The sequence below is a fragment of the Pan troglodytes genome, chromosome 16, assembly GCF_028858775.2.
Source record: "Pan troglodytes isolate AG18354 chromosome 16, NHGRI_mPanTro3-v2.0_pri, whole genome shotgun sequence".
Lineage (NCBI taxonomy): Eukaryota > Metazoa > Chordata > Mammalia > Primates > Hominidae > Pan > Pan troglodytes.
This window is the reverse complement of record NC_072414.2, coordinates 90,071,310-90,097,029: the sequence shown is the minus strand read 5'-3', so window position 1 is coordinate 90,097,029 and position 25,720 is coordinate 90,071,310. Positions and strand designations below refer to the sequence as shown.

At 41.7% G+C, this 25,720-nt stretch overlaps 1 long non-coding RNA gene across 2 annotated transcripts in view; it reads left to right on the top strand.

Moving 5' to 3' along the window:
* LOC107968441 (uncharacterized) overlaps positions 1-25,720 on the top strand; it is a 59,468-nt gene that overhangs the window by 13,412 nt on the left and 20,336 nt on the right. The window contains exons 1-2 of one of the 2 annotated variants that reach the window (XR_001709635.3): positions 21,629-21,961; positions 22,331-22,420. This is a non-coding gene — a long non-coding RNA (uncharacterized LOC107968441). Of the gene's footprint in view, positions 1-21,628; positions 21,962-22,330; positions 22,421-25,720 lie in introns of those variants that run through there. The other variant, XR_008539416.1, reaches the window with a different exon arrangement.

Genomic DNA, 25,720 nt, shown 5'->3' with positions numbered 1-25,720 from the left:
CCTGAGGATAATGCCATGAGTCCAAACCCTCATAGGCCGAAAGGTAACAGAGATAGAGCCATTTTCCTGCAACATCATGCCGTGTGCATGGATGCATTTTTTCTTTAGTAATTTGGATTTCAATTGTTCATTTTCTTTCGGAGATATCAATTCCCAGAAGCCAGATACAAATGGGCCATTTTAAGAAATGTTCCTTTAAGCGTGAGAATGATTTTGAGTGGCCAGTTGCTATTTTAGCTTAGTAGATTATAAGCCCCCAGTCGTTGCCTACCAGGTGCATAAGCTCAGAGAATGTTGCAGAGAAACTAGGTCCCATATTCTCCTCCAGCCGAGGAGGCCAAGAGCAACAGCTTGGAGATGCTTGGACCCTCCCGGAGGGAAGAGAAAGAAAAGGTCTTACAGTCCAACCAGCACTGGGACCCTTGTCAAATGGCTGGAAAAAGTCAGGTTGAACATTTTCAGTGACAGGGGACCTGAGCAGGTGTCATGCTACCACCTTCTCTCTGCAGATCAGACATCTCCCTTGTCACAGAAGAGCTCTGCAGATACTTGCATCCACAGTCATACTTTCCCTGTCTTGTTTCCAGCCTAAATGTGCTCAGTTCCTTTAACTCGGTTCCTGGGAACTGGGGGCATGGTTTTTGTTCTTTCCTACCTTAGCCATCATCTTGGTGTAGCACTCAACGTGAGCCCTGCTGTGTGATCTGACTGGCACACAAAGGAAAACTGTCACCTCTTTTGTCATAGAATATATGCCTCTATTTCTTTTTCTTCTTTTTTTTATTATACTTTAAGTTTTAGGGTACATGTGCACAATGTGCAGGTTTGTTACATATGTATACATGTGCCATGCTGGTGTGCCGTACCCATTAACTCGTCATTTAACATTAGGTATATCTCCTAATGCTATCCCTCCCCCCACCCCCACCCCACAACAGGCCCCGGTGTGTGATGTTCCCCTTCCTGTGTCCATGTGTTCTCATTGTTCAATTCCCACCTATGAGTGAGAACACGCGGTGTTTGGTTTTTTGTCCTTGCGATAGTTTGCTGAGAATGACGGTTTCCAGCTTCATCCATGTCCCTACAAAGGACATGAACTCATCGTTTTTTATGGCTGCATAGTATTCCATGGTGTATATGTGCCACATTTGCTTAATCCAGTTTATCATTGTTGGACATTTGGCTTGGTTCTAAGTCTTTGCTATTGTGAATAGTGCCGCAATAAACATACGTGTGCATGTGTCTTTACAGCAGCATGATTTATAATCCTTTGGGTATATACCCAGTAATGGGATGGCTGGGTCAAATGGTATTTCCAGTTCTAGATCTCTGAGGAATCGCCACACTGACTTCCACAATGGTTGAGCTAGTTTACAGTCCCACGAACAGTATAAAAGTGTTCCTATTTCTCCACATTCTCTCTGGCACCTGTTGTTTCCTGACTTTTTAATGATTGCCATTCTAACTGGTGTGAGACGGTATCTCATTGTGGTTTTGATTTGCATTTCTCTGATGGCCAGTGATGATGAGCATTTTTTCATGTGTCTGTTGGCTGCATAAATGCCTTCTTTTGAGAAGAGTCTGTTCATATCCTTTGCCCACTTTTTGATGGGGTTGTTTGTTTTTTTCTTGTAAATTTGTTTGAGTTCATTGTAGATTCCTTTGTCAGATGAGTAGATTGCAAAAATTTTCTCCCTTTCTGTAGGTTGCCTGTTCACTCTGATGGTGGTTTCTTTTGCTGTGCAGAAGCTCTTTAGTTTAATTAGCTCTATTAATGCATCTCAAGACCATTTTGATTTCTTTGGCAGCTACATCACACTAACCATCAGTGTTGATTTCTAGTCACTATTAATTGGGTCCTATGATGTGCTGGGCACGAGGGATAGCACGGTGGGCAAGACAGATGTGGCCCTTACCTGCACAGAGTTCACAGTGTGATGAGGGAGTTCCACTTGGATGGAGGAATCACTGTGTTAGGAAAGGTGAGGCCAGGCATTGATGGGATTATATTAATACATAGGTTATGGGCTCATATCTAGTTCCGTTGTGGGGAGAAGCCCCCTGAGGAAGAAGCATTGAAGTCGAGCCCTATAGGCTGCACAGTTGCTCACCAGGTAGAGCAGGAGTGGGAAGGGGGTGTGGCAAGTGCACCTAGAGGGGGAACAGCACACCCAAAACCCGAAGGCGAGAAAGGGTGTGGTGTGCCAGTGAATGACTGGATGTCCTGGATAGGAGGGACTGGATGAGAGAGCAAGGCCAGAGGAGGTTAGGAGGAGGCCAGATGCTGGAGCCGGCCTGGTCTTGAGAGGGCCTGTGAATCGAGGCCAGGGTTCTGCCTTGCACTGTTGCCAAGCCCTTTTAAGTGGGAAATGGCATGATGAGGTTTTCTGCTCACTTCAGAACCCGAGTCTTTTTCATGCATCCTCTTTGTAAGAAATCACATTCCTCCTCCAATTCCCTTCCTAGGATTGAGCCCTGACTTCTACATGCAAGTGAAGAGCTGTATGTTCATCCACATTTTAGACTCATTGTGTGCGATTATGACAATCTCTATGGACACTCACATTTGGATTCTGATTCTATCCCCTGATATATCTATCTATCTCCCAGCTCCACTCAGTTTTGCTAAGTCTCTTCCAGCTCATTCCAGGTTGATGGGGGTTTACAGCTGGATAGAACCTGATGGCGCTTCCCTACAAACTGTCCTCCTGGCTGCCGTAGAGCCATTCATGGGCTCACATGGGTTCCTATTTCGACCTCCCTTGCCTCCACCTAATTGTAGTGACCTCAGCCTGCCTGTCTTCTTCTTGCCACCATCTGGGAGGCTGCAGAGGCAGCCATATCCATTGGCCATGGGGCCATTCCAGAGCTTGCCTTGGCAGTGTGCTGCGCTGCTCCTGGAGGTGGTGCCTTGTCTCCACTCTAGAACTGCCTATGTCTCATCTGAGTCAGGCTGACAAAAACAGAGTGTCATAGACTGGGTGGCTTACAAACAACAAACATTTATTTCTCTCAGTTCTGGAAGCTGGAAGTCTGAGATCAGGGTGCTGCTGTCATGGTCAGGTTCTGGGGAGGGCTCCCTGTCTTCCAGGATGCAGATTGCTGTCTTCTTGTTGTATCCTCACATGATGGCAAAATGAGAGAGCTCTCTGGTGTCCCTTTTGTAAGGGCACTAACCCATCACGATGGCTCTGCTGTTGTGGTCTAATCCCCGCTCAATGGCCCCACCTTCTAGTACCATCACCTTGGGGGTTAGGATTTCAGCATATGAATTTGGGGGTGGGTGCAAACATTCAGCCCACTGCAGGTCACCTGCACAGTCGTTTTTTGAGACACTTAAGAGAAAGATGATTTCCCATAATTTCCTATCTGACTCTTGGCTGAGGATGAAATAGGCCCAGATGACGCCACGGTTGCTACCGTTAGGAACGTGGAGGAAACTTTTAGTGTGAATGCCTGTGAAACTTAGGAAACCTCCCAAGAGGACTCGGCCTGAGTTTGGAAACCCTTCTAAAGGGCGTTTTGCTTTGTAAAACGCTGACTCAGTTGACAGATGGCCCAAATGCTTATTTTGGTCAACACCTGAAAGCAATTTGGGGCTTTCTAATTATTACTCCAGAAAATAGACTAAATCCCACTCAACAAATGTGGAGCTGGCCAGTATGGGGCCCCCACGTGCTAATGCACTGGAGGCTGGTTCTGTTATCAACTGTGAGTCCCTCTTGAGTTCCAGTTCCTGGTGGGGCTCCAGGTCTGTCCTGGTTCCATTCAGAACTCCAGCTTTCATCAGCCTATCTGATGTGTCCACTGAACCTCTTTCAGTCTCCTGTGTTGTCACCTCTAGTGCAAATCTGGGCTTGCTTCTGGGGCTCCGCCATGGCAGTAGGAGGGCTTTTGGACAGATTGAACCTGGCTCTGTCCCAGGCAGGACACAGCTCCCTTGGCAAGTACAGCAGAAGTATCTGTTCCTGTTAAGACATAAGCTCCACTCACCTCCCTTTACTGCCTCATCACACTTTGTCCTGGTTGCATCAGGACTGTGGCTCTTCCATCCTTTTGTGCCTGGTTTAAGCCAGCTACAAATTTCTGGATTGCAACCACCAATTAGCATGCTTTATTGTTAACAACTATAGTAATGGCACAACTAATTTTATGGATTACACAGAAATAATGATCAAGGCAGCCTATTTTAGTGAAAATGGGTAATTGTATAAAGCCATGAAGACATGGCCTTATGATGGTTGAAAATTCAAAGCAAGCACCACTTGGATGGTGCGGTGTTGAACCAGCTAATTATAGTGGTTTTATATCCGTGTTTGATCATTTAAAAAAGGTTTCTCTCTCCACACACACACACACACACGCACGCGCACGCACACACAAAACCCTATCAAACAAGTTTCTCTTTGAATTTACAATTACTGTTGTGGGCAGGGAGGTTTCTGAATCACAAATGAAAATTTGAACATCAAAGAGATTTTCTCCCCTTCTTCTAAGGGAAGAAGAGCTTTTTCTTTCCAACTATATAAGAAGGGAAAAAATACATAGATTTGAAATTAAAATTTCGCCAGGGCGGTAAGAGAGTAGAAAACACCAAATTCCTATGTGTGGGCAGGTTTGAATGTTGCTCTGATGAGATATAAATGCAGCCTTAAGAAAGAGACGTAAAGAGAGAGAGAGCACTCCTAGTTTTAAAGTCCAGGTCCAGGACTATGGCACCCTTTCTTTCTGAGCAGACCACACTCAGAGGCTAATGTATCATCAACTGTCTGATAAAGAGAAAGGGTAATGGATATCCCGAAACCAATGAACTCTGAGCTTGCCTGAAAGTTTATCCTGTAGAGGAGGATTGATAAAAAGTGACTTTTAAGAATGACAACAGTCTTTGATAAACAAAAATATATTAAGTTTATGTAAAAGCATTTGGCTTTGAATGGATCATCAATTTTGAAAAGGATAGTATCATCACAAATGGAGGAAATATGTCCACTTTATTAATTAGTAAAAACAATAACTGTGTTCTCAATGTGCATCTTTGAAATGTGTCATTTTGGCAATCCTTTTTCACAGACTGTGCTGTACTTTTCTTTTTTGTTTTGTTCCTTAGTTTTTTTGTGATTCAATGAATGCCAACAGCTGACATAGAATAATCTATAGCTTATAAAGTTCTCTCACACATTGTTTTGTTTGGATCTTACAACAATCTTATAAGATAGTGAGATGTTAGCTCCCACATTGTCAAAGAAGAATCTAGCTAACTAAGGAAAATCTGCAAATGACATCATGGTTAAGACTGGGACAAAGCAAGGTGTTTGTTCTCATCCCTCCTATTTAAGACAAGGAGGAGTCATTAATAACTATGTATGGAGTTTCTGCAGAATGCCAGGAACTGTGCTGCATGCTTTTTATTATGGTGTTTTGTTTAATCCTCCCTATAATGCCTCATGTAGAGACTCTTTCCCCTGTTTCACAGATGAGGAAACAACAGCTCAGAGATGTTGTGCCTTTGTCCAGAGTTGCACTGTGACTTTGGATGATGGCTGGAGGATCCAAAAGAGAAATGCTGTTCACTGACTTGCACAAAGTGCTCTGTGCTTGTGTTGGAAATTCAGATACCAACACAACACTAATAACAATAGCAAACACATGGAACCAACCTGGGTGTCCATCAGTGGTGGACTGGATAAAGAAAAGATGGTACATATACACGACGGAATACTCTGCAGCCATAAAAAAGAATGATATCATGTCCTTTGCAGCAACATGGATGCAACTGGAGGCCACTACCCTAAGTGAGTTAACATGGACACAGAGAACCAAATATTGCATGTTCTCACTTGCAAGTGGGAGCTAAGCATCAGGTACACATGGACATAAAGATAGGAACAATAGACACTGGGATCTTCAAAAGGGGGAAGAAAGGGAGGTGGGGATTGAAAAACCACCTATTGGGGACTATGTTCACAATCTGGATGATGAGTTTAATAGAAGCCCAAACGTCAGCATCATGCAATATATCCATGTAACAAACCTACCTGTGTATCCCTTGAATCTAAAATAAAACAAATAAATACATTAAAAAAAAAAAGAAAACAAATTCAGATACAGAGAGGACCATAACCGCCTGTATCTGAAGGTGGTAGGCTGGAATGTGACTCCAAGCACGCTGGGTCTCCTTGTTCCTTTCCACTTATCAGTAGTAGACCAGACTGTTGGTAGGTCATTTAAGTTTTCATAAATTTTGAGTCCTGCATGCTAAAAAGCTATTTGTTTTATAGAAACAAATAATAAAAATACAAGAAAAATAAAAAAAGAAAGAAAGAAGAAATAAAAGAAAAGAGAATTTCTTCCCTTTCCAGTGAAAAACAAATTCCAATTGGAAAGTTAAAAAAAATCAGATGCAGGCCAGGCGCAGTGGCTCACACCTGTAATCCCAGCACTTTGGGAGGCCAAGGCAGGTGGATCACGAGGTCTGGAGATCAAGACCATCCTGGCTAACATGGTGAAACCCCGTCTCTACTTAAAAACAAAAAATTAGCCGGGCGTGGTGGCAGGCACTTGTAGTCCCAGCTACTCAGGAGGCTGAGGCAGGAGAATGGTGTGAACCTGGGAGGCGGAGCTTGCAGTGAGCCGAGATCGCACCACTGCACTCCAGCCTGGGTGACAGAGCGAGACTCCGTCTCAAAAAAAAAATAAAATAAAAAATAAAAAAATAAAAAAAATCAGATGCAGCATTGCTATTTTAATGCCCTTTAATGCCCTTTAAATCCCTAAGGTCACTTTAATAGATTGTCTGCTGTTTCTCATGAAAATATGTTGCCCATTAAGTTAAATAGACTAGGATAGTTTAGTCAAGTGAGGTTTCACATTTAATGATTGAATTTTCATTTTCTGAGGTTGTAAATTAAATTTACAACACTGGCATAAAGTTGAGAGCAGAAGACTCCATCCAAAGTTGGACTAAAACAAAGGTACTGCAATATATTTGCAGGGCTGGGTGTGTTCCTCTGTGTGCCACTGTTTTATCATGAGTCAGGAAATCCCACGGGGATACCCCCCCAGCCAGCCTAGCTTCACTCTCCATCCACCTGGGTTGCTCTTTATCCGCCCACCCCACAATGGCTGGAGTAGGCGGGGAAGAAGAGAGAAGATAGGGTATGTGGGGAAGGTTTCTACCTGCTGCCAGCACCATTTCCATACGTACCTCCCTGTGGCCACAAGGGGGTCACGTGTGGAGAAAAGAAGAGTATCCTACCCAGAGTGCTCAGGTAGAAATGTCCCTGCATAAATAAGCTCAATGGTTAAAGATTTTCAACTAGGTCAGGCCAAGGGAGCAGAAATGTATTATTCACATATTATGTGTGAATAATATTCACATATGTAATTCCAGCCGACTGGAAAGGTTTGTACTAAGAGAAAGTGAGTCTGTTTGATGTACATGAAATTTTGTGACTCCCAACACCTTCTAGGAATTAATATTTCTGAGGTTTTTTTTTGGTAAATTAACTGGCTACTTATTATTTCATTTTATTATCTGCCCTTGTTAGCAAAAAATGCATTAGCATCTGTCAAATGCTTAAGAACATTTTCTAGAGACAAGTAATGTCTGAAACATTATTAAGGTTTTGGAGGTGGCAAAAATAATCGGGCAATAAAGCTGTTCACAGTCTCGTACGTGTATATGTGTATTTCCCTCTTTCCTTTCAATTTCTGGTTATATTATTATTATTATTGTATAATAAACTATAACAGTCTAGCATGATAACAATTATAAAATAGTCATATGAAAAATGCAGAGATCATTCTATTGGAAAGAGGATGTCTTTCTACAATGATGAACATCTAGTTATTATTATTATGACAATCCCTAGAGATGATTGAACTGTTTCTTGTCCCTCTGATCCAGCCCATTAGTGATTGCTCACTTCAAAATCAAAGTGTTCAGAAACATTCCAGTCTGTGAAATTAAGTGATCGAAAGATTTAGGGGATTGCTCTTTTCACTTTTTCTTTGGATGTGTAAGAATATGTTAAGGGGTATACTTGGATATTTCATCAAACTTCAAAAATGAATATTTTGATTTTAATAAGAAAACCAAAAGTTGCTATTTATTTATGAAATATATTCTGTTCACTTTCCCAGAAGACCAGATCACTTTATCTCATCTAGTCTTGCTCTGATAAACGTTGTGGAGAAAAGGTCTTCTCTTCTCTGGTGGAGGTGCGGTGAGTGTCATCTCACTCACACATGCTAAGCCAGAGATGAGTCAGGGAAGTGTGAGGGAAACAAAGTGTGTTGTTTTACACACGGTGCTGACCACAGAGCAATATTTTTCAATTGAATATATGATATTAATATTCTTCCTAACAATAGCACTTATTCCATCCAGTCAATGCCAGTTCTGCTTTTTTAAATGAACTCATGCTCCTATAATTGCTAATGATAACAGCATATCAAGTACCATTTACTGGGTATTTTCTTCTGAGCATTTAATATGTGCTAAAGACTTTACACACATCATGTCATCTTATCCTCACAACAATTCTCCCAACTATATACAGTTCACAAATCAGGAAAAGAGGTAAAAGGTAAAAATAACTTGCTCAATTTAACACAGTTAGTGGCAGACCCAAATTCAGGCCTCTCTGTCTCTAATGCTTTACACTTAATCATACTTTACTACCCATGGCAAAGTGTCTCTCCCTTTTCTATAATGAAAAAAGGTTAGTCAATTCATCTTTTTAAAATTTATTTTTATATTTGATTTTTTAAAAATATCAAGGGTTGGGTAGTTACTCTCCTAACACAGCTGCTGAAATGGAAGGACGTGGCTGAAGCCCAGGGTCCTTGTGCTTTTCTAGGGATGAGGAAACGTCAACCTTCACTCAGTTTCACGTCTCTGAGGCCCAAGGGCAGGGCCTCCTCTCTCAGAGTCATGGGTGCTGTCCCAGAGTGCTCCTGCCTCCCTCCTGCTATTCTGTCTCTCCGCAAGAGTCTCTAGTAGACACCATTCCGGAAGGCCTGGTGGGTGTGTGTTGACTGCACATTCCTCCTGTTTGCTCATCACCCACTGCAGTACCAACTGGAATCTCTTCCGGCCAACTGGTATACACCTAATTTCTGTAAACTTTTTATGGAGAAAAACTTCAAACATACAGAACAGTATAATAAATCTCTATGTATCCATCATTCAGCTTTCAACAATGATTACTCATGGTCAATTTTCCTTCGCCAGCACTTGTTATTTCTCTTCCCCCCTCCCAGTGATTATTTTTATGCCAATCTCAGACAGTATATCATTTCATGTAAATTTTGGCACATATCTCTAAAGTATAAGGACTCTTTCTAAAATATATTTATAATAACTTTATCACACTTAACAGCTTAAGAAAAGTTCTTTAACGTCATCAAATAGCTAGTGTTCTCATTTCCTTCATTGTCTCATAATTTTATTTTAGTATTTTTGGTTTAAATCAGGTTCCAGATAAGCACCATGTATTTCAATTTGTTATGTTTTAAGTCCTTTTCCATTTATAGGCTTTCTCTACCAAAACAGAATCTCTTTTTGTTTTTCTTTGCTATTTTTTTTTGGAGAAACTGAGTTATGTGTTTTGTGGAACAGCTTCTCATATGTATAGTCAAGGACTAGTTTTATCTTTTTTAATTTAATCAATCACAGACCAATATTGGGGTAATACTTAAGGATTAATTACTTGAAAATTAAATAAAAAGACGTAGGCAATACCACTCCCGATTTCTTAATGTTAAATTCAACAGACATAAAATTACATTTCAAATAAATAAAAGAAAATAATTACATAAATTGTATGCATCGCTCATTAAAAGTGTGTATATAGATGTTCATATAGAAAATTCAAATTACACTCACAACTTTTGTCCTTACACATTTGTAACCAAACAAAATTAATGAATAAAATAGCAACTTCTTATGTTAAACACATATACATACTTTGGGTATATAGAAACATGATATATATTATTATTAAATGTTTTCATGTAGCAGAGAACTTGCTTCTTGTTTGTAAATGTGGCTAATCTAGGTTGAATTGATGAAAACATTACCTGTATAGAAAAATGTGCATGTGAACTCCTTCCTACTTTGTTTGAATGATGCATAGAGAAAGCAGAAGTATGTTGATGGGAATGGAAGAGGAGATTCTAAAGCAATTTCAGCAAACCTGGGACACTCATTTTGAGCTTTTATCCAAAATGGAACAAGTCAAACTATATTTTCAAAATTCATCTTCAATGCATTATCAGTAGCCAGTTCCAACAGTTTATCCTTAAAGTTATAGCTTGATTTACATGATCTTTAACCAATCTGAAAATCTCTGCCTTTTAATTGAGATGTTTAAGCATTTACATTTAATATAATTATTGATATGGTTAGCTTTAAATCTACCATATCATACCAAATCTATCTTTCCTGCCTTCACTGGGAATAATTGAGCACATTCTATGATTTCTTTTTGTCTACACTATTGGTGGAGACAGTATTATCAAACATCTTTTAAATTCTTGTAAAATTGGTTTTCAATTTTACAAAATTGAAAATTAAAAGCCTAGGTCTTCCTAGACTTTATAATATACACCTTTAAATTATTATAATCCAGCTCAAATTATATTACACTACTTTTTGTATAACGTAAGAACCTTTCAACAGTGTATTTTCAGTTTCTCCGTTCCATACTTTGAGCTATTTTTGCCATGCAATTTCTTTTATGTATAAGCCCCACAATAAATTGTTACTATTTTTGCTTTAGCCAGTTAATTGGCTTTTAAAGAAATTAAAAATAAGGAAAAATAGCTTTTATTTTTTGAGACGGAGGAGTGGATGGCTTGGAGATGGCTCCAAGATGGACCCGCTGCTCCGTGGGCCAGGGCTGCCAGAAAGAGCTTGAGCTCCTCGTCCTGACACATGGGGTCCTGAGCGGACCATAGCATGGGGTGGTCCCCCTTCTGATTCCCCTACCCCCATCCCCGCCCTCCCTGCCACCCACCTCCAGCCGCTGCTCTGCCCGGTCCAGCTTGGGGAGGGACAAGAGCAGAAATATCTTTCTTAAATGTACACAATATAAAAACTTTGTCATATACACAAAAGCTGATGATTAATTTACAGGAGATATGCACTGCACAAAATGTTAAAGGAAGTTCTTCAAGCCAAAGAAATATGATATCACATAAAAACTTGTATTTACATACAGAAATAAATAGCACTGGAAATTATAAAACTTAAGTTACTTATAAAAGCTATATTTTTCTGACCGAGTGCAGTGGCTCATTCCGGTAATCCCAGCATTTTGGAAGGCCGAGGCAGGTGGATCACCTGAGGTCAGGAGTTCGAGACCAGCCTGGCCAACATGGTGAAACCCCGTCTCTACTAAAAATACAAAAAAATTAGCTGGGTGTGGTGGCATGCACCTGTAATCCCAGCTACTCGGGAGGCTGGGGTAGGAAAATAGCTTGAACCTGGGAGGTGGAGCTTGCAGTGAGCCAAGATCATGTCATTGCACTCCAGCAATGTTGAGGATGACTGCGGCCAGGTCGGAGTTGGGGATGTAGTAGAAGAGTGACGTCAGGCAGTCCAGCGATAGCAGCACCAGCGCTCTTGTGGGGGCGTGGGCACATGGGGTGACCTCGCGGGGCATAGGGCCCCCCTAGCAAGCAGCATAGTCTCCTGCTCAGAGGAGCCCCATCTGGGACAGTGGTGGGGTAGGGTAATGAGAGCCAAGGCCCCCAGTCCCTGCTCGGTCTCCCATGGCCATCCCAGCCTCTGTGCAACCCTGGGGGACATGGCCTGTGAGCCAAAGCAGACTTGGCGTCCTGCTAAGTAGGAACATCTCTGTGGGCTCCCTCCTCCCTTTTTCCCACTCTCGGCAGTGGGCACAAGGGGAAGACCGGGGGGGCTTACCCATCCCCAGTCCCCCTCCTGGGGTGCAACACCCCCAACTGAGCGTTCACAGCTGTCCTGGAAGGCAGCACAGAGACGGTTAGTCACCAGGGACTGGGAAGGGAGAGACATCAGTCCATGCTGCTGTGGCCGATCTTCTGAGGGAAGGTCAGCTCCCAGCATGCCTTAGGAAGCAGGGGGAAGGGGACAAGGGGACTGAGGCCCGGGAGCTGAGGCAAAGAGATTTAGGGTGCAGTCACTGAGCTGCACTCAGGCCACTCTGACTATAAGAAAAGTTAGGAAGCACAAGTCCTTTCAGATGCTAGCCAGCTTTGTTTCCTTCCCCCATCCAGGTGGGGGCCCCATAACCAGCAGGGTGGTGGTCAGCAGCTGGGGGACCAGGCACTGCCAGGTGACGTCCCCTTCTCTCCCTTAAGCCACAGATCACCCCCATCCTGTTGTCCTGACTTAGGAAGGCCACGGGGTGGTGGGGTTGGGGGTCTGGGCTAAACCTCATGCTGGACTTCTTCAGGGGAGAGCCACAGTCCTTCCTGTCCCCACGTCCTTTTAGGAATTAACTCTGGTACCAAAAGCTAGGAAGGCTTCAATGTGCTGGGAACTTTCTAGCATTTTTTTTTTTTTTCAGACAGGTTCTTGCTCTGTTGCCCAGGCTGGGGTGCAGCGGTGCAATCACAACTCACTGCAGCCTCAAACTCCTGGGCTCAAGTGATCCTCCTGCCTCTGCCTCCTGGGTAAATGGGATAACAGGCATATACCACCATGCCCAGTGGAACTTTTTTTTTTTTTTTTTTAGATGGTGTCTTGCTCTGTCACCCAGATCTCTGTGCAATCTCGGCTCACTGCAACCTGTGCCTCCTGGGTTCAAGCAATTCTCCTGCCTCAGCCTCCTGAGTAGCTGGGATTACAGGCTCGTGCCACCATGTCCGGCTAATTTTTTTTTGTATTTTTAGTAGAGACAGGGTTTCACCATGTTGGTCAGTTTGGTCTTGAACTCCTGACCTCAAGTGATCCTCCCGCCTCGGCCTCCCAAAGTGCTGGGATTACAGGTGTGAACACACTGCGCCCGGTGAACTTTTGAGTATTAAACTGCAGTCCTGTCTATGAGTGCAAAGAAACCAGAGGACACCCTGGAGGACAGCAGGATGACATCAGTCCATGCTGCTGTGGCTGATCTTCTGAGGGAAGGTCAGCCCTCAGACAGTTCACATGGACAGTTCACAGCTGAGGACGGGATGTGGGGTCAGGAAAGGCAGACTTCTAGTCAGGACAAAGACGAAAAGGACACATCTTCCTCACGCATAACAGAGGGGAGCATCTCACTTCCCAGGAACGGGTGATGGCTGAGAAGGAAGTGCCTGTAAGACAAACACAACATGCTCGGGTGGTCAGTGGCCACTCACAGTTTTCCACCCACTTCCTTTGAAACCCACCACTCCTTCTCACAGATGACAGCCTAGGTGAGGCCAGAGGTCATGACTGGTAAGCTGTCTTCCCAGGTGACGCTGGCTGCCTACACCCATAGCATTGTTGGGGCCCAAGAACTGATATTACTGCTCAGGTTGACCACAAGATCCTGCCAGCATCCGTCTCACCCGGGCCGTCACAAAAACCAGAGTTTCGTCTGCTATCTAAGGCTGGCAGTGGGGTCTTAAAACCCACGGGTGCAGGGCCTGCTCTCAAGACGGCTTGGAATGGGGCCACCTCAGTACCAGGCCATCCTGGGTCATGCAGCCCAGCTCACAGCCTTGTGAGAGAGGGGCTGGGGCAAGGAAATGCAGATGTGGGAGGGCTCAGCAGAGACCTGCGGTGACCACACGCTGCACGTGATCACCCTCACTCTGCAACAGCTTGGATCTGGGACTCAACTCTATGAACTGCTGCTGACTGGGACGACCCCTCCATGTTTGGCCTTCGTGGGCTCACGTCAGCCTCTTGCTGTGCAGCTGCTGAAGACTGCCTGGCCTATCTGAGATCAAGGAATTCTGTAGCTGCCTTAGTAACGTTGATTTTCGCTCTGTCTGGGTTGTATCCCTGGAACTCACTGTGCCATCAGAACAGTTCCGTGCTAGTTTTGAAGTAACGGGAATGAGATGCTCCGGGAAATCACATTTGGAAGATTTACTGGTGAGGGCTGGAGGAGGCCGTGGATTTTCTCGGCCTGAGGGTGAGTGAGTCCTAGGAAGCCCAAGCTCCACTGCTCAACTGGGAAATGTCCAGTTCTCCACTGCTCAGAGAGGAGCTCTGGCAACGTACCTTTGTGACCTGACCTGGGTCACACGCCTTGCTGTCTAGAAGCCAAGTGGCTTTCATGAAATTGTCCAGGTGGACACCCCTTGGGAAGAACCCCACAGTGTTGCCCGGGTTAGCCTATACCCATCTCACAAGGGGCGAGAAGGAAGGGCAGGCAGGCCTAGGACCTATGATATGCCAAAAACAGTCACGATAACTGAATTTAAGATTCATGCTGTGGTCTCAAAATACATCACTAGAGAAGTCAGCTCACAGAGACATAGCAAGAGGAAACTGAACTGTGAAACCTGGCATGGACCCCCATCCACAGTCAGGCAACTTCGGGCTCCTGAGTCTTCACGAATCCACCTGTCCCTGCCTGGATGGGGTGCAGGGTAGGGCACAAGCACAATCAGTAAACTCTCCCTGAGATTGCCCTGGCCACAGCCTTTAGCTCTCTGACCCCTGGACCTGGGAGCTGCTTCCCTGAGGTGGGACCTTCCATGTGTTCCTTGGTATAGACCAAGGCTACAGACCTCAGGGTCGGGAAGACAGCAGATGCTCAATAAGTGGTAGGCAGAACAGACAACAGATGACAGCTCCCTCTTCCTAGGAACTAAACTGAAATGTGTGAAGATCTGGGAATGAGCCCTTGCTAATATTTCAAAAGAGCCCAGCTGGGGCCACCTCTGCCCCTCCCAGTTCATCACGACCATCAGGGTCCTCCTTCGATGCAGGAGACACGGAGGGGCAGGCCCAGTCCCCAGGAAGCCCACGGCCAGGGTCTTACCAATGGCCAGCAGCTCCTGGTTGGTGTCAACACAGTGATTATTCTGAGAAGCTAAAGGGAACAAACAGTAAAGACATCGTCACTGATATTTGACATCTCTCAGAAAACATTGAAAAACAGGTTATGAGTTTCTATGTAAGGAATTGTCTAGGTTTTGTAAACGTAAGTATACAAATACACATCTAAAATAGTCACATAAAAAGTAAGATATTTCCATTTATTATTGACCTCTGGGATGATATTTTCAGTACTTTAAAAATATCACTCATGATTTCTGTTGAGAATTCTGCCACAATTCATATCTCTGTTTTCTCTTTTACTCTGTACTTAATGTTTATTTTTTTCCTCTAGCCTCTGACTGCCTTTAAAATTTTCTATTAATTTTTGCTTTTTGGCAGTTTGATCATGATATATCTAGGGGTGTGTATTTGTGTGTGTGAGAGAGGGAGTTTTATTTTTATCCTGCTTGTGGTTCTCTGAGATTCTTCGATCTGTAATTGATCTCTTACATTATTATTCGAAAACACTTAGCTATTATCACTTTGAATATTTCTTCTGATATGTTTTCTCTATCTACTCTTTTTGGAACTCTAATTACATGAATGTTAGATATCTTAATATTGTCCCACAGCTCTTAGGAGTAATGAGTTTTTCTAGTCTTTTTTATTTTTCTCTTTATGATTCAGTTTGGATAATTTTTACTGATCTATTTTCAAGACTATGTCCTCAGCTGTGTCCAGCCTATTGACAAGCCCACTGAAGGAATTCTTTATCTCTGCTATTATGTGATTTTATTTCTGGCATTGTCTTTTGACTTTCTCATAGTTTAAAAATCTCCACCTATTTACGTATGTTGTCTTCCTTTTCTAACAAATCTATTAAAATATTAGTCATAGTTACTTTAAACTCCTTGTTCAGTAGTTCTAACATCTGGCCTATTGATTGCTTTGCCTTTTGAAAATTATTAGATTTTCCTTACTTATTTGTCTTGAAATTTTTGATTGAATGCTGGACATTTTGTATAGAACATTAGACTCGAGGTAAAAGTATTTATGCCCGGAAATGGTTATACTTTTTCTGCCAGGCTGTTAGTGTGAGGGGTTGAGCTAATCCAATTAGAAGTTGATCTGGGTTTGGGTTTTGTTGTTATTGTTGGTACCATCAGTGCATCTAAGGGTTCACATTTTTGTAGCAGTAGGCTGCTTTGACCTTGTGTTTAGAGTTGGGGCTCAAATATTGAAGAGTTTTTATTAGTTTTCCTTCTACATTTTCTATCAGCTATCTCTGCATGCCAGAAGCATGGTGGGAGGGTAGAAGGAGGTCTGTTAAACTCTGTTTTGTATTCAATTATGTGATAGAGCTGTCGCATATAGGCTCATGAGAGCCAGTTATAAGCCTCTCTTTCCAACTTCATATTTGGTGAAGCCATGTGGTAGCTTCAAACAGGCCATAGTAGGAATATTGGAATATTTACACCATGGAAATTGGCCAACACTGCAAATCTGGGCTTTTTCTCCTGGAGAACTGCTAGTTAAATATTTACCAGCATACCACCTCTTGTATTTGTAATTGGTTTTGAAATGGAAATGATAATAATGCTCTTCCAGTGCTAAAAACAAAATAAAACTACCAACAGAAAACTTCACAAACCTATGCTTTGTATTAGTGTAAGATCCCTTCCCCAAGACTGCTTATTTTCCCTTTCAGAGGTAGAGAGTTTTGATTGTGTCTCTTTCACAGCAGCAAGAGATCTTTGCCTGTGCCCTGGAAAAGTGTTTTTGGCCCCTTCCTCAAAGGAAGTCACCTTTTTCTTTCACTTCTCTCTGAGAAACTATGGATCTTTGTCCATGCCCTTGTGGATGAAAAGACATAATGTCCTTCCTGTGGCTTAAGGTTTTTGATTCATAGGAGGAAAGGGTATGGGAATGAAAGCGAAGTTCTGTGTATGACTTTTTGCTTCCATAGGTCACCTCCTGATGCTTGCATGCCTGTGTCACCACAGGAGCCTTTTCTCAAACTACTGCACAATCCCCAGTCTTTCTCATGAGAGGCTAGTGGAAGACTTTGGAGCAGAGCTCGTGAGCAACTGCAGACTTCCCTTATGTCTGGAGTCCCCAGCGACTCCACACCGACATGCTAGCCCACACTTGGGCTTTAAGAGTTCATTAAAATTTATCTGATTTTTTCTTACAGGTTTATATGGTGACCACCTCATCCTCCCAGACTCTGCCAAATGTGAACAGTCCATATATCTAATATCTCCTTGGAAGGACTGTCACTCATGGAAAATGGTTCACTTAGTTGCCTAGTGACCAAAGGTTTATGATGGGTTCATGAAAATCTATATTTTTAATAGATTATTTAGGTTTTTCTGTTAATGTGGGAGTGACATTCTTTGCTGATTTCTATATCCTAAGCAGAAGCACATAAAAACTTCCCCATTTTTGTTTTTGCTTTAAGTTTCTTGACTATATTTTATGTACAATAAACTGCACATATTGAAAGAATATAATTTGATGAGTTTGTCATATGTACATACTTGTGAGATTATCCCCACAATCAACATGATGACCATATCTACCACACACAAAAGTTTCCTCGTAGCACCCATAAGTTATCACTCCCTATTCCCACACTCATCCCTATACCCTGGCAATAATTGTTATGTTTTATGACTTTAAATTATCTTTTGATGAAAAAATAGATTCTAGATTTTATATAATTTTGGGTTACAGTTGACAAATTGCACTTAAACTAATACACATTGTAACATGGTCCTATTACTTTAAATTAATAAATGTTTCACAGCACACCTGACTCATCTCAGGAGTTAGACATGAGTTGAGGTGGCCTAAACAGGCTCATACTGTGTTCAGTGAGATGAGTGCACTGACCAGAGGCTTGAATATCAGATTACAATGTTACATTGCTATCCATGTTTGCAAATGTTTGTAATTTGTGTGCTTATTAATCTCAATTTCTATACTTACCTCATTGTGGGCCAGTAGTAAGCAGTTTGTGGACTGCATTGGTCAATGGATCACACTATGAGTAGCATTGCCATATAATTTCCTAATGTAGATTTGTGGATTACATTCTTATAGTGTCAGTTGGTATGTTCTGTTTTTATTTTTAGATTAAAAACTTTTTTTTTTGAGATGGAGTCTCGCTCTGTCACCCAGGCTGGAGTGCAGTGGTGCAATCTTGGCTCACTGCAACCTCCGCCTCCTAGGTTCAAGCGGTTCTCCTGCCTCAGCAGCCTGAGTAGCTGGGATTACAGGCATGTGCCACTATACCCAACTAATTTTTGTATTGTTAGTAGAGATGGGGTTTCACCATATTGGTCAGACTGGTCTTGAACTCCTGACCTCATGATCTGCCTGCTTTGGCCTCCCAGAGTGCGGGGATTACAGGTGTGAGCCACTGCATAAAAACATTTTTTTAAGAGAAGGGGCCTTGCTACTTTGCTCAGGCTGGTCTTGAACTCCTGGCCTCAAGTGATTCTTCTGCCTCAGCCTTCTGAGTAGCTATGATTATAGGTATGAGCCACCATGCTGGGATAACATATTCTAATGAATCCAATTTTTTGTAAATTGATGGTTCTAGAAGCTTGGTCTGATTCATATTCTTTTGTTTTTTAATTATTTAGTCAGTGGTATTGTATATTTCCATTAGGGGGCATATGATGTCTGATTGTCTCTCTTTTTGTGATTTTAACAGCCTGTTGATGATGGTCGTCTAGACCCATTAGTTCACCAGGAGTTGCAAAATGATGTTATTCTAATTTTATCATTACATTTTTTTAGCAGCTCAAATGCTTCTGTAAATAGATACTTCCATTCAACAACTATTGGATTGTCTTGAGGTAGAGCTTACAAGGAAAGGCTGGATAAATGTTGATTCTTCTCTTTTATTTTACATTTTTCAAAACAAGGAGTTAGAGACCCAACATCCTCTGAAGATGAACAATGAGTTTTTTTTAAAAAAATCATGTAACTATCAACTCATAGAAATATATTTAATAGGTTTAAATCCATTGCAGTCATTCTTATGCTAAAATTGTACCTTCTCTGGCCAGTGGGAGATTCTTCAAGCTAGCTTCTGTGTCTTTTCAATCCTATCGGTGTTTGAGTATTTTTTATTTTCTCACACAAAATATTATAGGTTTATCTTGTCCATTTCCTGCTCCAGACTTGGAATTAGAAACCCTGGTTTGTTTTTTAAATGGGAAATGGTATTTAGAGACCATAATCTGGGTGCTAGGGGATCTAAATAATTTTAATTACTTCATGATACTCAAATTTATATCAAATTTAGTCAGTCACTTTCCAACTGACAGACAATGATTATTTTCAAGTTTTCATCATGAGTCTTTACACATAACCCTTAGTTACTGTGTGTCTGCTTTCAGGCCTGGTGTTAGCCATTCAGCAGAAGGGAGAGGTTGGCAAAGTAACAGGTTATGCTTGTTTCAGCATAGAGATACTCACAAGCCTTCAGATAATGTTGTTTAATTTGTAGGGGTAGATATGTGGTAGGAACTCAAGTCAGGATAATTTTCATTCAATCTCCAAAACGTAAATCTGAAAAGGGAGGATAAGAATAGATTCTTCACTATGAATTAATCATTGGAGGACTTATAAGTTTTTCTTTTCCAGCTGTAAGATGAAGTGCCATCTGCAGAAGACCTTAGTCTTTTGCAGCCAAATCCTAAGGCCTTTCCAGACTCCATGAATTTTCCTGATCTTAGGAAGCAAGCTGGAATCTATTACTGACTTAAGGGAACATTGCTGCTGGGGAGACATTATTAATCAATCATGGAGTCTATGAAATCTCTATGTACGAGAAGAAAACTGAAGAAAATTTTCTTTGATAATGTTTTTCTGATCACAGTGAAGTGCACAAACAGATCTTAATACCAAACTATAAAAAGGAGGTGGTATAATTAAAATTCCATGGAAGGCTATTTTATGTTCTTTTTTGGGAATACGAGAGGGAATACAGTTGTAGGCAAAGTAGTGGTTTGATAATGAGTATTCACAGGTGGCACTAGAAAATCATACAACTGCCTATTCCTGTCTATGAATTTAGCATATTTGCATAAAGAAAGATGCTTTTGTGGCTAAACTGTAGCAATAATTTAGAAAAATGATGTTTACTTACTGGAATGAAAGCATTTTTCCTTTTCTCTGCAAAACACGTTGCAAAAACCACTGTTAATTGTAATTCAGGAAGAAAGTGTTAAAAAAAAAGAATAAAAATGAATAAAGAATACAAATTTAAAGAATAAAAAATGTATCTCCAGACCAGAGAAATTTGTTATATTTTGTTTACTGAATGCTTCACCTGTCTGAATATGTCGCTCATATTGATATCCTCTTTCTTTAATCAGGTAGGAATTTCCCAGGAGCAGTTCCTGGTTCTCATCTTTTTCTACTGTACAGTTTCTTTATTGGTGATTTTACGCAGTCTCTGGTTTAAATACTTTCTACATGCAGTGACTTTTAAATTCATATTTTCAAACTTGACCTTACTAGTGTGGAGTACAGACTCCCTTACTAGAATAGCCAATAGTCCACTCAAATTCTCCATTTGAGAGTCTGTGGGTATTTCAGTCTTAATCTGTTTCAAATTAAGCTCTTGATCTTGTCCTTTAAATTTGCTCCCCTTCTAGTCTTCCCCATAGCAAGAAATAGTACCACCATTAATCCATTTGTTAGGGGAGGAGTCTTGGAGGCATAATTGACTATTATTCTTTGTTCACATAACACAGGACCTGCTATTTCTCCAGCCTCCATGACCATGGTAGTGGTATGCGACTAAGGAATATTTGCACTGTGTCCCCAAAGACAAGTACAAATTTTCTAAGTAGATAAGTGGTGCAAACCTAGTCTAGGCAGATTGAATGGCAAATACAAAAACTCTAAAGACACTTGATGTCTATAAATGTGTATGTACATACCCCTGGTAGATGTGGTTGTCTAGGAAGTTCACATATATCGAGAGTTTTAAGAATCCATTTCCAAGTCTTCCACTTCCAGCTTTCCTAAAATGATTCTGCCTGTGAAGGAGTCAATATCCTTAATAGCCCTTCACTTTCCAAGGCATATGTCTCAGCCCTTCCAAATCTCACTTGGATGTGTTACTTGGATGCAATTTCTCCTGCTCAGCCTCCCGAGTAGTGTATAAACCCCCATGGTGTTAAATAAAAGTGTAAATTAAAATAATCAGGTTATTGTAACCCACAGTGCTCTCAAGTTTCTCCTGTTTTATGCACTTTTCTGTTGAGGGTATTAGAAAGAGGATATTTTTGCCTTTGTTGGGATGTTTTAAATTCAGAAGGGCAGACTTTGGATAAAATAGTGAAGGTCTTCTAAATGTAACAGAAACTTTATGTGAATTACCAACATTTTCAAGATGCATTGGATAAAACCAATGGGTATAAAATTTTCATGATTACATTTAAATTTAATGGCCTTTTTTCAATAAGGTAATTAAAGCTTTTATTCAGTCGTATAATGAAATAGGTGTTCCAAATCCAGTCAATTCTTTCCCTATGAGCCATGTATGAGGTGTCTACATGCAGAAGTTAAGACTCAGCTAGAAAATGAGGGTCTGGAATTGGAATCAAGACCTATTGCATCACAAAGGCCTCATTCCTTTTTTTTTTTTTTTTTTTGAGATGAAGTCTTACTCTGTTGCCCAGGCTGAAGTGCAGTGGCAGGATCTCATATCTTAGCTCACTGCAACCTCTGTCTCCCAGATTCAAGCGATTCTCCTGCCTCAGCCTCCTGAGTAGCTGGGATTACAGGCACCCACCATCACACCCAGCTATTTTTTGTGTTTTTAGTAGAGACGGGGTTTCACCATGTTGCCAAGGCTGGTCTTGAACCCCTGACCTCAAGTGATCCGCCTGCCTCAGCCTCTCAAAGTGCTGGGATTACAGGCATGAGCCACCGCCTCCGGCCTAAAGGCCCCATTCTTGACTATGTGAATGTGACTTCTGACAGGTTTGTGAGTTATTTTACCATCTGTGGAATGCGCCTCTGACCAACAGCCAACCAGGGTACTAAGCTGAGAAAGTGCCTGGCTCATATTAATTGATTCTGCCTCTGCTCAAGGAGGCTGGTGAATCCATTGTCTCTAGTCTGTAATTTTGGGAGTTGACAAGATTTTGTCTAGAAGTAAATAGCTCTCAGATAGTAATGATGATTTCATTGCTTGAAAATGATAGTTTGTCCAAACTTTTCCCAATGGACTCTCCTGCTTGGTCAATCTTTCCTCATTTAAAGGAACATTTGAAGCATGACTGTTAAATGCTAAGTCATTTGGAAACGGAAGTCTACACTCCTGATTTCCTTTTCTTTCTATTTTGACAGCTGAACTCGAGTATTTCGGGCACTAAGAAGGAAGGACAAAGATCCCTGGAGAACTCTCCTGTGGTGTCCTTGTTTTGAGTAGCAATGGAGGTAAGTGCTTGTTTTGTTATGAGCTGGTTTCATGGTGCTGTACTTACTCCTCCTCAAATTCAGAAGGGAAATGGAAGGCAAACAGGCAAGCCTTGGGGTGAAGAATAAGTTCCAATTGATGTACCCCACCCCACCCCCAGTTAGTGGCACAAAAGCCTGGTGGTGGCTGCCAGCCTTTCCTTTTACCTACCTTTTGTCTTGTCCTGCTGAGGATGAAGCTTATTCTGCTTGCTGCATAAAATTTCCTCTAAGGAAAGTGTTACGACTCCAGCTGTGAAAGTGATTGATGTCCTTCTAGACTCCAGGGGCTTTTGCAAACATCCACTGTCATTTTGAAGCAGAAAAAAAGTGCAAGTGTGTGTCAGGGATTGTGTGAAAAAACCATTATTCTTTATTTTATCGAAATGGGGGTGGGAAAGGAAAAAAATGTAAGCGTGAGTACTGGGCTTCTGTGATAAATAGACTGCTTAGGTTTTAACGTGAAGGCACTCTTTCTTAGGAGTGAATTTTTGGCCATTCATTCATTCACCTGGCAGATATTGAGACCCTATTATGTGCTGTACCTCGTGTTGGCTTTGGGATAAGCAAAGATGAATAAAAGTGAGTGTCTATCCATGTGGTTCATAATCTTGTGGCAAACACATATGTTTAAATAAATTATATTATAATGCCATTTGAGATGTAACAAAGAGGAGGTGAGAATACTGCAGGAATAAATGATTCCTCCCTTGGCTGTCAAAAGGAGAAAGCCTGGGCTTTATAAAGGCAGTGCCGTTTGAGTCTTCAAAGGGCATTTAGCATCAGGATAAAGAGCCCAATCTGGACTCTTGCTCTGCCATCTCCTAGCTCTAGGGCCTGGAGCCATGCCCACACCTATAAATGAGCATAGTAGTGCCGTAGGGTCATTGTGAGCTTTAAATGTCCACAAACAAAGTGCTGAATGCAGAGCTGTGCACAATGAATTATCTACCAGAGTGTGATCTAGCATCAGGGTCCTGGCTATTGTTTACTGTTGTTAAAAGACAAGTAGGAATTTTTCAATCAGAGAGAAGGCAGAGTACAGATGAGAAACAGCATCTAATAAGCTGAACTGAAAAACTATAGATAAGGGCTGGGGGAAATAACTCCCTCTATGAATAAAAGGGGCTCAAGTCTCTTTGATTTTGGTTTGTGTTTTGTGGGGTGGTGGTGTAGGGAGGTGTTGAAAAGCTTTGAGGACACTTTAAAGAATAAAGAAGTGACTTGGTTCAAGTCATTTTAGTACCCATTCTCAGGAGGGGTGTGCTGAAGTGCACATTAATTGCGGGTGTTCAGAATGGATTTGATTTCACAAATGCACTTTGTTTCTCTGATGAAAAACAGGAGGGCTGGATGACAGTGGAGTCAAAAGGTTTCAGGCATGTGCCAGGCTGGCACTGGGGTGGCAGCAAGGTTGGTGTGCTAATCGTGATCTTAATGAAAATGACTTGCAATCTCTTTTGCTTCTTTTCCCTTTAAATCAAGATTCGGTTGGACCAGTGGTTCTCAGCCTTGGTTTTACATTAGAATCTCCTGGAAGACTTAAAAAATGCCAGTGCTTGCACCAGAGCCCCTGAGACTCTGCTTCACTTGGCCTGAGATGGGGTCCTTGGCCCTAGTACTTTTCAAAAGTCCCCCAGGTCCTCTTAATGAACAGCCAGGATTTATGGTTACTGTCTTGGGGAGTCTAAAGCTCACCTGTGTTGTGGTTTAGAAGGCCCTTGGCCATCCTTTGTGACACTGTGCCTTCTTTGTAGAGGTAAGGTTGTCTTTGTGATAATGTGTTAAGTCCCTTTCTTCCTGGAGAGAACCTTTGGTAGTGAAAAGGGTGCTCTTAGTAGATACGTGATATAGTGAAGATAATTCTGGTTTCTCTGGGCTGATTCTCTGCTTTCATCCAATCTACTCCTTTGCCCTCAAATTTGGCTATCAATAAGAAGAATTTCTGTGCCTTTGAATCTTGCCTTTGGAGGTGATGTAGGACCCTCTCTTTTGCTCTTGGTCTTCCTCTCTTCTCTCTACCTGTTTTGCCTGGATTTTGAACATTTTGAGCCTTGAGCATGAATGGCCTCGGGCTGTCCAGGATTCACTTTCCTCTGTTCTCACATTCTGGGCTCTTTGAGCGGGATCCCTGGACTTTACAGCACTGTCCACAGAAATCCATTCTATCTATGGGCTCAGCCCACAGCCCACTCCCAGGTGTGATCATTGCTGTCCAAAGGGCATTGTTTCTTTAGAAAATGCCTAAGGCAAGTCAGTCATTGAATTTGCTGTAAAAAGGTCCTTTGAGAAGTATTAAATAATGCCTGCTGCCCAATAAAAAGTTCAATTGATATGAATTACTTTTTTTTTTTTTTTTGTCAAAAATAAGATTATTGGAATCACAGAGGGGAGGCTAGACCTTTTGATCCTCTGCTGAGTACCCCTTGGCAATTCTGACTTTTGGAGTGAATTCTGGGGAGGTTTACTCAGATTGTTTGAGTACAACACCAAGGGCCTGAAGGTTACAAGTGGTGTTCGTGCATTCTGCCTGCCAATCCTCAGAAACTGGCACTCTACCAGATGGAAATGTTTGAATGGCTCAATGCATAGTGATCATAGGGAATATAATATCAAAAAAAATAGGAGAGAGGATCCCAGTGTTAGAGGACTGCAGAAGTCTTCAAGTCTATCCATCTATCACCTGGAAAGTGTATGCTTCATATATAAAGGATCTTACATATTTATTTTTGATATTCCAGTAAAATTTCTTAGTTCTTTGACTATCTATTGTGGGAAAAAACCCATAAAAATGTATACTCTGATAACCACAATAGTTACAGATTATCGTCCTTTGCCTGGTAGAGCATTTAAGTATTAAAAAATCTAAGCATGACTGAAATAGAAATTTTTAAAAGTTACATAAAAAGTCCATGCACAGAGTTGGTAATTAGATATGTAATAGAGGTTACTATTGAAGTGGTGACATGATTAATTTCAGTAAGTAAAAGGTGGTGGTGAGCTCAGCCTTCCTCCAGCAAATGTTGGCTGCAAATGAAAGTTCACACGTTGGGTGCCTCAGTAGAAAAGGTGTTGTACCTGTGGCCCCTTCCACCAGTAGCTGTTTAATAATGCAAGCCCATTAATCGTGGAGGATGATGGCACGGTGTTCCCTGCTCCCCACAGCAAAACCACACATGGTGTTACTTCAAAAAGTGGGCATAATGATGAGTTCATGTCCTTTGTAGGAACATGGATGAAGCTGGAAACCATCATTCTCAGCAAACTATCAAAAGGACGAAA